Source organism: Microcaecilia unicolor, chromosome 3, assembly GCF_901765095.1.
Source record: "Microcaecilia unicolor chromosome 3, aMicUni1.1, whole genome shotgun sequence".
In the NCBI taxonomy this organism is placed as follows: Eukaryota; Metazoa; Chordata; class Amphibia; order Gymnophiona; family Siphonopidae; genus Microcaecilia; species Microcaecilia unicolor.
The window spans coordinates 132,861,859-132,873,138 of record NC_044033.1 but is presented as its reverse complement, the minus strand read 5'-3'; the positions used below and the strand labels follow the sequence as shown (position 1 = coordinate 132,873,138).

The 11,280-nt window shown below is 40.8% G+C and overlaps 1 long non-coding RNA gene across 1 annotated transcript; it reads left to right on the top strand.

Annotated features, from left to right (window-relative positions):
• The first annotated feature begins 3,210 nt into the window (after positions 1-3,210).
• LOC115464845 lies at positions 3,211-10,548 on the top strand. The gene is made up of 3 exons (XR_003941277.1): positions 3,211-3,278; positions 4,406-4,561; positions 9,994-10,548. It is a non-coding gene; the product is annotated as an uncharacterized LOC115464845 (long non-coding RNA).
• Positions 10,549-11,280: the final 732 nt, after the last annotated feature.

Below are 11,280 nucleotides of genomic sequence, written 5' to 3'. Positions count from 1 at the left end.
CTGTCCTTCTGATACATTGTCCCCCTCTATGAGAACATAAGAGTAGCCATATTGGTTCAGACCAATGGTCCATCTAGAACAGTATTCTGTTTCCAACAGTGGCCAAGCCAGGTCACAAGCACCTGGCAGAAACCCAAATCGTGGCAACATTCCCTGCTACAAATCCCAGGGCAAACAGTTGCTTCTCCATGTCTATCTCAGTAGCAGACTATGGACTTTTCCTACAGGGGCTTGTCCAAATCTTTTTAAAATCCAGATACGTTAACCGCTGTTACCACATCCTCCGGCAAAGAGTTCCAGAGTTTAACAATTTGTTGAATGAATATTTCCTCCTATTTGTTTTAAAAGTATTTCCATGTAACTTCCTTGAGTGTCACCTAGTCTTTATACTTTTGGAATGAGTAAAAAATTGTTTTACTTCTACTTGTTCTACACCATTCAGGATTTTGTAGACCTTAGTCATATCTCCCCTCATCCATCTCTTTTCCAAGCTGAAGAGTCCTAACCTCTTTAGCCTTTCCTCATATGAGAGGAGTTCAATCCCCTTTATCATTTTGGTCACTCTTCTTTTAACCTTTTCTAATTCCGCTATATCTTTTTTGAGATACGGCAACTACTACTACTAATCATTTCTAAAGCGCTATAGTTTTTGCAAATTTCTCTCATGTATATTCATTGTGGTTATCCTGAAAACCTGACTGGCTACATGTGTTCTTGAGGGCTGGGTTGAGAACCCCTGGCCTAGATATAAAGGTTCTAGAGCATAAGAAAGGACAATTAAGCACTCACAGTTCTTGCAACAAATCTTAGGGTATTGACCATAAGAGTAATGGTGGTAAAGGTAATGCCTTTCTTTGTGTACTCATTTTTGGGGAAAGAGAAAGGGGAATGGGACTTGATATACCAACTTTTTATGGCTTTTGCAACTGTATTCAAAGCAGTTTACATAGTATATAGAGGTACTTATTTGTACCTGGGACAATGGAGGGTTAAATGACTTGCCCAGAGTCACAATGAGCTGCAGTGGGAATTGAACCCTGGTAACCAGGATCAAAGTATGCTGCACTAACCACTAGGCTACTCCTCCTTTGTTATTATCACTCTATATGCAAATGACAGGATTTATTTATTTATTGGGATTTATTAACCACCTTTATGAAGAGATTCAGTTTCTGTGATTGGTTGGATCAGAGGTCCCGAGTGTTAACTGAGCAAATCAGAAGCCTTCTATCACGTCACACCAGTGGTGAAAGATGGAAGCAGGGGATAACAACTTGTTTACTAGCACAGGCTTCATGTTGGTTGCAACAACATTGCTTATTTAAGATCTTTAGAACTGATTTCAGACTTGAGGAGACTTGGACATCTGCGTTCTCACAAAGTCAACAATGGAAATAAAGAACAACGTCTTCTTTACAAAAGCTGCAAATCCAGGAACAAGTCCAGAAACCTTTGTTTCAGAGAATCCATATTAGTTTGGTACAGGCCTTGTTAAGTCATAAATTTATTTTATTTATTATGACATTTCTATCCCATATTATTCCAAACAGAGTTTAGGTTCAATGTGGCTTCCGATCCAGTTATAAGCAGGTACTATCTCTGTCCCTAGCTGTGGTCCTACATTATATAGATTTGAAAATACAATCTATGGGCCTAGTACAATCTATGGGCCTAGTTTACTAAGAGGGGCATAATCGAACGCGAACGCCCATCTCCATGGACGTCTATGTCCGAGAATGGGTATGTGAAAGGGCGGGACAAACCTTATTTTCGAAAAAATGGGTGCCCATCGTTTTTTTTTATAATACGGTTTGTGCCCGGCAAATGCATTGGATTTGTGCGGATTTGAGCTGGGCGGTTTCGTTTTTCAGCGATAATGGAAACCGAAGGCGCCCAGCTCAAAAACGAACAAATCCAAGGCATTGGGTCGTGGGAGGGGCCAGGATTCATAGTGCACTGGTCCCCCTCACATGCCAGAACACCAACCGGGCACCCTAGGGGGCACTTGTAACAATTAGAAAAAACATTAAATACCTCCTAAGTCCATAGCTCCCATCCCTTGGGTGCTGAGCCCCTCAAATCCCCCCAAACCCACTGCCCACAACTCTACACCATTACCATAGCATGTATGGGTGAAGGGGGGCACCTACATGTGGGTACAGTGGATTTTGGGGGCGGTTTGGAGGGCTCCCATTTACCACCATAAGTGTAACAGGTGTGGGGGTTGGGCCTGGGTCCACCTGGGTGAATTCCACTGCACCCACTAACAACTGCTCCAGGGACCTGCATACTGCTGTGATGGAGCTGAGTATGGCATTTGAGGCTGGCATACAGGCTGGAAAACAAAGTTGTTAAAGTTGTTTTTTTTATGCTGGGAGGGCGGTTAGTGACCACTGGGGGAGTCAGGGGTGATCATCCCCGATTCCCTCCGGTGGTCATGTGGTCATTTAGGCACTTTTTTGGGACTTGTTCGTGAAAAAAAAGGGTCCAATAAAAATGACCCAAATTCGCGCTAAAAACGCCTTTCTTTTTTCGATTATCGGCCAAAGCCGCCCATCTCTCCTCGGCTGCTAAACACGCCCCAGTCCCGCCTTCACCATGCCTCCGACACACCCCCATCAACTTTGCCTGTTTTTGTGACAGATTGCAGTTGAGGACAACCAAAATCGGCTTTCAATTATACCGATTTGGGCGCCTTTGCCAGATGGAATTCGTTGCCGGAGAACGTGGTACGGGCGGTTAGCTTGACGGAGTTTAAAAAGGGGTTAGATAGATTCCTAAAGGACAAGTCCATAGACCGCTATTAAATGGACTTGGAAAAATTCCGCATTTTTAGGTATAACTTGTCTGGAATGTTTTTACGTTTGGGGAGCGTGCCAGGTGCCCTTGACCTGGATTGGCCACTGTCGGTGACAGGATGCTGGGCTAGATGGACCTTTGGTCTTTCCCAGTATGGCACTACTTATGTACTTATGTACTTATGGGTGCCTATCTCCCGATTTGGGTCAAAATCTGGGCGCCCATCACTTTCGAAAATAAGGCTGTAAGGATTCTTTCTGATGCTGTGCCTGTGAGAAAAAAGCTTAGTAAATCATGTCCAATATGTGTTAATTTCCAATCCCACCTAAGACGTCTCCAAAAATGCCTCCCCTATGTGTAACTAAAAGTATGCATAACTTTTTTTTGTTTTAGTTTTCAAGCATTCAACATCAACAAGAAAGACATCTACACCACTCAAACCACTCACATAACTAACCCAACCACTACATCCCCCCCGGGTGAGTGATGGGAATTTTCAGATATAAATGACTTGGCAAATTGCAGTTCTGAATATATAAACTTACTTGGGCTGGCCAAGTTTTCTGCCTCTTCAAATGGTAAAAGTCAATGTATAAGATTCATTTCCTTTTTTAACCTCAGAAAGAATTCAGATAAATTCCTTATTAAATAAATGACCAAGGGATTGAGGGAATAATTTAAACTCTAAGGTTGCACCATTTGTATTACTCAGAAAGTCCTTATCTACCTGGAAGGGCTGATTCAGCTAATCTGGTTGGATAATTTGGCCTTTTCCAGAGTATAAATTCATTTTATGTATGAAATATGCATCAGCCCTGAGATTTAATTCAGGCTCTAAGCAAAGGGATAATTATTGAATCCTGAAGACAGTCTTTAATGGATTATTGTGATTTCAGTTAATATTAACTACATTCTGTTGGCATAAACATAATGTGGACTGGAGAGTAATCTAGAGCTTAAAGCAGTGGGCTAAGAACCAGGGAATCCAGGGTAAAAATCCTGTATGTCTCACAGACATGTGACTAAAATTTGTCCTGGAGCATATAACATGCACTAATCTTTAATAAAAGATGCCCTATGTAACCACTGGCAAATTCCTTAACCTTTCATTGCCTCAGGTACAAAATTTAGAATGTAAGCCATCTTGGATGGAGAAATATCTACTGTAATTGTTTGTAACTCAGCTCTGATTTATCAAGACAAGTTATCACATCTAGAATGTTTCCTGTTGTATTAGTAAAACCCCCTCCTATGTGTAGCTCTTGGACAGGGAGTTCATTCAATTTTAGAGCTAATTTTCTAGGATCCCAGGTATGTGATTCATTATTTCAAGAGACAGATCAGACACAGGTGTACTATTTCAATTAAAAATATTTTACTGGAATCAGGTTCATCAAAGAAAACCAGATCCTTTAGATTGTAAGCTCTTTTGAGCAGGGACTGTCTCTCTTCATGTTTGACTGTACAGCGCTGCGTAAGTCTGGTAGTGCTTTAGAAATTTTGAGTAGTAGTAGTAGATCAATAATCATAATTTCAGTTGTAGTTTCATAGCATACAAGTGCAAAAATAAGATAAAGATATTGTTTCTTGTTCTCTCACTCTCCAGGGCCACGCATCCTTTGGACTTACGTTGTCAGTTCTGGACTTTCTGACTCTCAATCATCCTTTTAGTGCCTTTTATTCTAAATGCTTAAATCTCTCCTCTTACTCATGTACACCTCTCCTCTGGACTCATTGGGACTCCTGGATTAAGAATGATTAGGTAGCTGTCTTTTCTCCTTTCACTTTACATATGGTTGAGTAACTCTCAATTGGCTCCTGAAATTTACTTCCGACTGTTGTTTTTTATTTAAGAAATGTCAAATTTAACATTCAAGCAAATCATGTACAGAAAAACTGAATCAAATAAGTACAAAAATATATTTAAAAAATATATACCGACAAAAAAATTAAATACAATTTTTTCAGTTCATATCCACAATACTTGGAGTTCCAATTCTTACAATAATGGGGGGGTGGGGGAGGAAAAAGTATCACTTAACTAATCTAGGAAAAGATCCAGGTTTTTAATGAGCAGACTACATTACAAACCCCATTACTGAAAACCTTCAGTTGGGGTAGATGCCAGCAGAGAGCTCCTAGTAGCTAAGAAAGTAGTAAGATGCTTAGGTTCCCAAAACACTTACCCTCCAATATTCATCTGACAATGGTGAGCATTTTGCTGCCCACCTCTGGTATTATTCCTGGATATCCAATGTTGCACCCTGTCCGGGCTTCAACACTGAATATCCGGGTATTTTGAGCTGGCTAACACATATTTGGTTAAGTCAATATTCAACCCTTGACCGCATAAGCCAAACCACTTATAGGACTGTGGCCCAATTTAAGTGGTGCACTTATGTGGTGAGGAGCTGAATATCAACATGTAACCCAACTCTGCCCCTGGAATGCTCGCAAGTTAGCCACTTTTTAATTCGGTGCTAACCAGTCATATTCAGTGAAGATAACTGGTTAAGTGTTGTTGAAAATGACCACATAGCTGTGAACAAGCTGTTTCTGGCCTGTTAAATCATTGTGGGTCACCACTAAACTTAGATATTCAATGCCGGGCTGTTTCTGGTGACTGGCATTGAATATCCAGTTTATTTTTGGCCAGTTAGAAGATAACTGGCTATGTTGATATTAGAAACTTAGCCGGCTATCTTCTAACTGGCCAAAAGTATCCCACATATTCACGCGGTCAAATATAGCTGCTAAAGTGGGGCTGAAAATCAGCAGATAGCCGGTTATGTCAGCCGATATAACTGGCTATCTGCTAGCCACTAACCGTAGCAGTCTATCTCTTTCAAAACTGTTTGCCAAAGTTACCACCAAGCTGGCTAAGGGATATTCATCTACTCTCTGTCTTCATGGAGTTAATTGGATTTAATTGCACTTAATGTGCAGCTTTTAGGAATTACACATGCATCTAGTGGAGGAGTGGCCTAGTGGTTAGGGTGGTGGACTTTGGTCCTGAGGAATTGAGTTCAAGTCCCACTTCAGGCACAGGCAGCTCCTTGTGACTCTGGGCAAGTCACTTAACCCTCCATTGCCCCAAGTACAAATAAGTACCTATATACAATATGTAAGCTGCATTGAGCCTGCCATGAGTGGGAAAGCGCAGGGTACAAATGTAAAAAAAATAAAATCTTCCCTATGCCCCATTTTATAACATAAGCTCCTAAAGTTCATACCCGTAGGCATTATTCTTTCCTATTTGTATTATTTTGCAATTCTTGGCATTAAATTTCATCTGCCATCTAGATGCCTAGTCTCCTAGTCTCATTGTTACCATGGTGGAATGACAATGCATGCTAATTTACACTGCATTCAGCAGGTTATGGGTGAAGAATGGGCATGGGTTGAAAAAAGAGTCATCACAGCAATCCATGCTACTTGGAAAAACAGTCAATACACAGTAAAGAACATTTTGGTGCAGTAACTATAGAGGACATTTTAGGCACATCTTAACAATTGCTACACAACCTTTCACTTACCACATACTCATTTTTGATGTTAAAGTGTGGTAGGTGCAAAAGCTTACTGTACTTTAGTGAAAGGGCCTCTATGTGATATAGCAACCCACAATATAATATTAAAACGATTGTAAAATAATCACAATTAAAACCTCACACTTTCCTCAACAATAGACAGGTGGCTTCATGAAGCTGTAATTTACAACAACTAGAAACATGACCTCTTTAGCATGTCCTGATCAGAGAGTCACCCAATCAATATTGGGGTAATTGAATTTTTCCTCTGTAGTCATTCCTGAAGGGTGGTATAAGAACAAAATTACTCAGTCCACTCTACTCTGACAATTTCAATATATCCTCTACTGTGAGAAGTATAGAACTTAGTAAAAGGATCCAAAGGTCTCTAGTGATGCAGATTATACAAGTTTACTGAAGGAAAATAAGAAATTGCACTATAGCCATATTAATTGCCCCCATAAAGATGTTTGATGGTGCAGTACAGAACTGTCAGCCATAACACAAGAGTTTCTTGTTTAGTATTCAAGTTTCATATTTATTTGATCTATTGCTTATAGATAAGCCATCTGGGTGGTTTACAATGGCACCTAATTAAGAGATAAAATACTGTATAGGAGATTATGTTTAGAAGAGAGAAGAAAAAGAAAGCAAGCTAGAATAAAATACAATTTCTGTAAGAAAGCAAAATCAATAGCAGAGCTCTTTCTATTATGGATTCCAGATCATGGCCACTCCTATACCTCCCATCTTAAATAAAGGCCTATCATCGTGAGCTCAGGAATGAAACATTTCATGAATTAGGTGTGTTTTGAAACCATTCTTAAACCTCTAGAGAGAGGTTTCTAGTCTCAAATCTAATAGATGATTATCCCAGAGAGTGGGACTGGTGACAGTGAAAATGGATTGCTGAATTATATTTAGGGGCTCATTTTCGAAAGAAAAAAATGTCCCAAAAAATGGCACAAAGCAGCAGATGGATTTTTTTTTAACCAAAATGTCCAAATTGATATTTTCCAAACAATTTTTTTCTATGCAGTATGTCCAAAACGCAGAGGAGTATTCAGGGGCATGTTGAGGCTGGGATTTGGGTGTTCCTAAAACTTAGATGTTTTTCAGCCATAATGGAACAACGTCAAAACATCCAGGACTAAAAATTAGACATTTTGGTCTAGACCTAATTCAGTCACAAAAAAGTGCCCTATATGACCACTGGAGGTAATAAGACATGACCTCCCCCTTACTCTCCCAGTGGTCATTGACCCCCCTCCCACCCTCCAAAGATGTAAAAGAAACAACTTCTATGACAGCTTCAGATGTTATGGCCAGCCCTATTAGAGTAGCAAGCAGGTCCCTGGAGTAGCCTAGTGGTTGGTGCGGTGCACTGTAGAGAAGGGAATCCAGACCCATATTTCATTCTAATTGTTCCGATTGTGGTGGAAAGTGTGAGCCATCCACAACCCACCAAAAATCTACTGTACCCACATATAGGTGACACCTGCAGCCATAAGGGCTATTGTAGTGATGTACAGTTGGATGCAGTAGGTTTTTAGTGGGTTTTGGAGGGTTCCCCATACAATATAAGGGGGTAATGATGAAATGTATACCAGGGATCTTTTATGTGGGGTCCACTGCAGCGCCCCCTAGGGTGCCCCACTGCTCTGCTGGGATATCTGTGGTGCCAGTCTACAAAGAATGCTGCCCCCCTGATAATCCAGTCCAATGAACTTAAGCCCCCCTTGCTTACAAAGCCGCGCTAGCGGCTGGCAGTACGCTAGTATCAACACAGCCCATTCTCTTTGAATGGGTTGTGTTGGTATTATCGCATGGCAGCTGCTAGCATGGCTTTGTAAATAGAGGCCTAAGGGGCTATTTTACAGAGCAGCGGTAAGCCCAATGCAGGCTTACTGCTTACTCTTCCAGGACTATCGCTGGCCTAATGCGGTCACCAGCGGTAGTCCCACCCAGAGCATATGCCATTTCTGGGAGAAAAAGAAAACCTCTGGAAATGGCTTGCACGGTGGTAACACGGCAGAAAACAGGCATCGCCAAGCACTGCCCAGTTACTGATGGATTAACACGGGAGCCCTTATTGCCACCTCAGTGGGTTTCCCATTGCATGGCCATGCGGTAAGAGTTTTCTTACCGCATGGCCATGTGCGCCTGGGGTCTTTTTACCAGCTGCAATAAAAATGGCCTTGGTGCACAGGAAAAATGACCCCGCCGCTAATGCAGGGCCTTTTATCCCATATCTTGGTAAAATGACCCCTAAGTGTCTAAAACATCAATCACAAAGGGGTCAATATTCAAAGTGATTTAACCAGCCAGAAATGACTCCTGGTCAGTTAACATCACCTGTTTGGGGCTAACCGGCCATTGTCAGTGGCGCTTAACCAGTTAGTGACATTGAAAATGACCAGTTAGCACTTAAAGCAAAACTGGCTGTTTTGGGGGCTTTCAAGGGTCGAGTTTGCACTTGGCCAGTTAAGTGCAGATATTTAACACTTAACTGGCCAAGGTCGCTGCGTAAACAGGACCACATAAAAATCAACCCTATCTTTATGCGGTGCCCATAGCTGGTTAAGTGCCGATATATCACACTGCCTCCACAGCATGCAAATCTCTCATGAATATTCATTGTGGATATCCTGAAAACTTGAGTGGCTGGGGTGCCTCTAGCACCAGGTTTGGGAACCACTGGGCTATGGTGTAGCTGGATTCGGAAACCTGGAAATTCAATGCCAGAACTCAGACATGGCACAGCATTGAATTTCCAATCATAACTCTGGCGGTGGTCATCAAAACGCTGAGCACCACCGGCTGAATATCGATCCAAAAATTTTAACCTTGACCTTGGCCGATACACAACCATTGTAATTGAACAAGCAGTAGAGATGTTCCCTATCCCAGGGCTACTTCAACTCAACATCTTCACTGTCACATCTTCAATATTTTGCAGCTTGTTAAACAGAAATTTTTGTAGCCTGATCTCAACAGTATCGCAATAATTCATGATAAACCATGATGAATGTGGAAATATGGTGCTAATAATTACTTAAACCAACACCATCTTACAGGAAATGGCCAATACTACAGGAAGAAAAATTGATATTGTTATGGGGAATGATATGTGTACATTTATACTTGTGTTTTTGTTTTGAAATGAATAAGTTTTGAAATAGGACAAGTTGTAGGAGCATTGGGGCCCTGTTTATGACATGATGCTAACATTATAATGATATTTTCTATAGAAAGAAAACATAGGTCTCATGCATTTAATTTTTTTTTGTAAATTTAGTATAGGAAGAAACAACACCATTATTCAGGTCCCATGGTTGCAGCTCTTTTCCGTGTATTGTCTTACATAATTTCATTTCATTTAAAACTTCTTTCTTAACGATAATTTCTTAAGATTTATGGGTGCCATGGGTTCTATAGTTTGCTGAAGGCTATCTAATGACACTGACCAGAAAGGGTCAGTTTTTAAAATTCCTTACAAAATACTTTTGTGGAGCTGTTATCATAATTATTCCTGTACAAAAATTTGGAATTTGAGCTTATTTAGAGTCTGATATGTTGAATTTCAGTTTGGCTTTCTAACTGAAGTTCCATTCTACTACAAGCCAAGACACTTGAATTATTCTTTTTTTTTTTCTGTCTTCAGGAATAGTTTATAGAGATACTGAAAGACATTGATGTTATCTTCCTAGTACAAAAAGGAATAATCCCATTAAACAAGAAACAAGGGACACAGCATGCCCAGGAGGCGGATTTCTTAAAATCTTGATGGGTGCATCTCAAGTTACTCTACAAAGCCAGAACTGTGCTTTGGCCTATCTCTTCATCAAGACCTTGGTGAAAGAACAATAATTTATGGATTCTGCTCATCTCTCTTTGCTAACTTTGTTCTGTGGAATTAGATATACGTTTGGACAAATTAGAATTGTCCCTTTGCCTCACTGTCCCTGAGTCAGGACAGTCTTCTGATTGTGCTTGCTCCTTCTGAAGTCTTGGAGCATCAGAGCTATCAATGGTAGTCCTTGCAGAAAGCTACACTTTTTAATAAGCAAATCTGTCAGCACTGGATTCCACAGGATTTGCAACCCCTTTTAATCCCTCAGGCACTTTGACTTTCCTGGAGATGTGTGTCTGTGAAATACCTGGCATGTGAATTAAATATCTCCCTTGTTTACAATGTTGTAGAAACACAATTCTTCTATTAACAGCAGCTCACAAGAAGTCATATTTTACACTCACTCAAAATAGAAGTAATGAATAAACGCTTTCCTTATAGTGAATGATTCTATATCTCTGCATTTTCAGGACTACAGAACTGTTTGTCAGGAGTTACCTAAGTGAATATGTACTAACTAGTGTTAAAACTGGCATGGTAACACTAACTATCTGTTGCTTTCAAGCTGGCATTGTATTGTGATTTAATGCCACATGTAGTAAATTAGTAGAAAGCAGAGAGCGGAAGTGTTATCATGCACCAATTTAGTTCCACCCACAGCACACGCCATTTCCGGGGCTACAAAAATATTTTCTACTTCTGAAGCAGCGGTAATTGGGCAGTGTCACACACTGTCCGGTTACCACCGGGTTAGCGCAGGAGCCCTTACCACCACCTCAATGGGAGGCGGTTAAGTGTTCCTCCCAAAATGGCCACGCAGCAAGTGATTCACTTACCATATGACCATTTCTTTTTGAGAAAAAAAGACAGCCTTTTACATGCTGTAGTAAAAGGGGGCCTCAGCACGTGTCAAAAACACAAATTGGCGCTAGCACAGGCCCCCTTTTACTGCAGCTTAGTAAAAAGGCTATTAAAGGCAACATTAGCACATGGCCATTAATACAAAGAAAATCAGTCATTTTAGGGCTGAGGTAAAAATGGTCTTAGTGCGTGGGAAAGACCTGTGTAAGGGTGCGCTAAGGCCACTTTTTACCACAG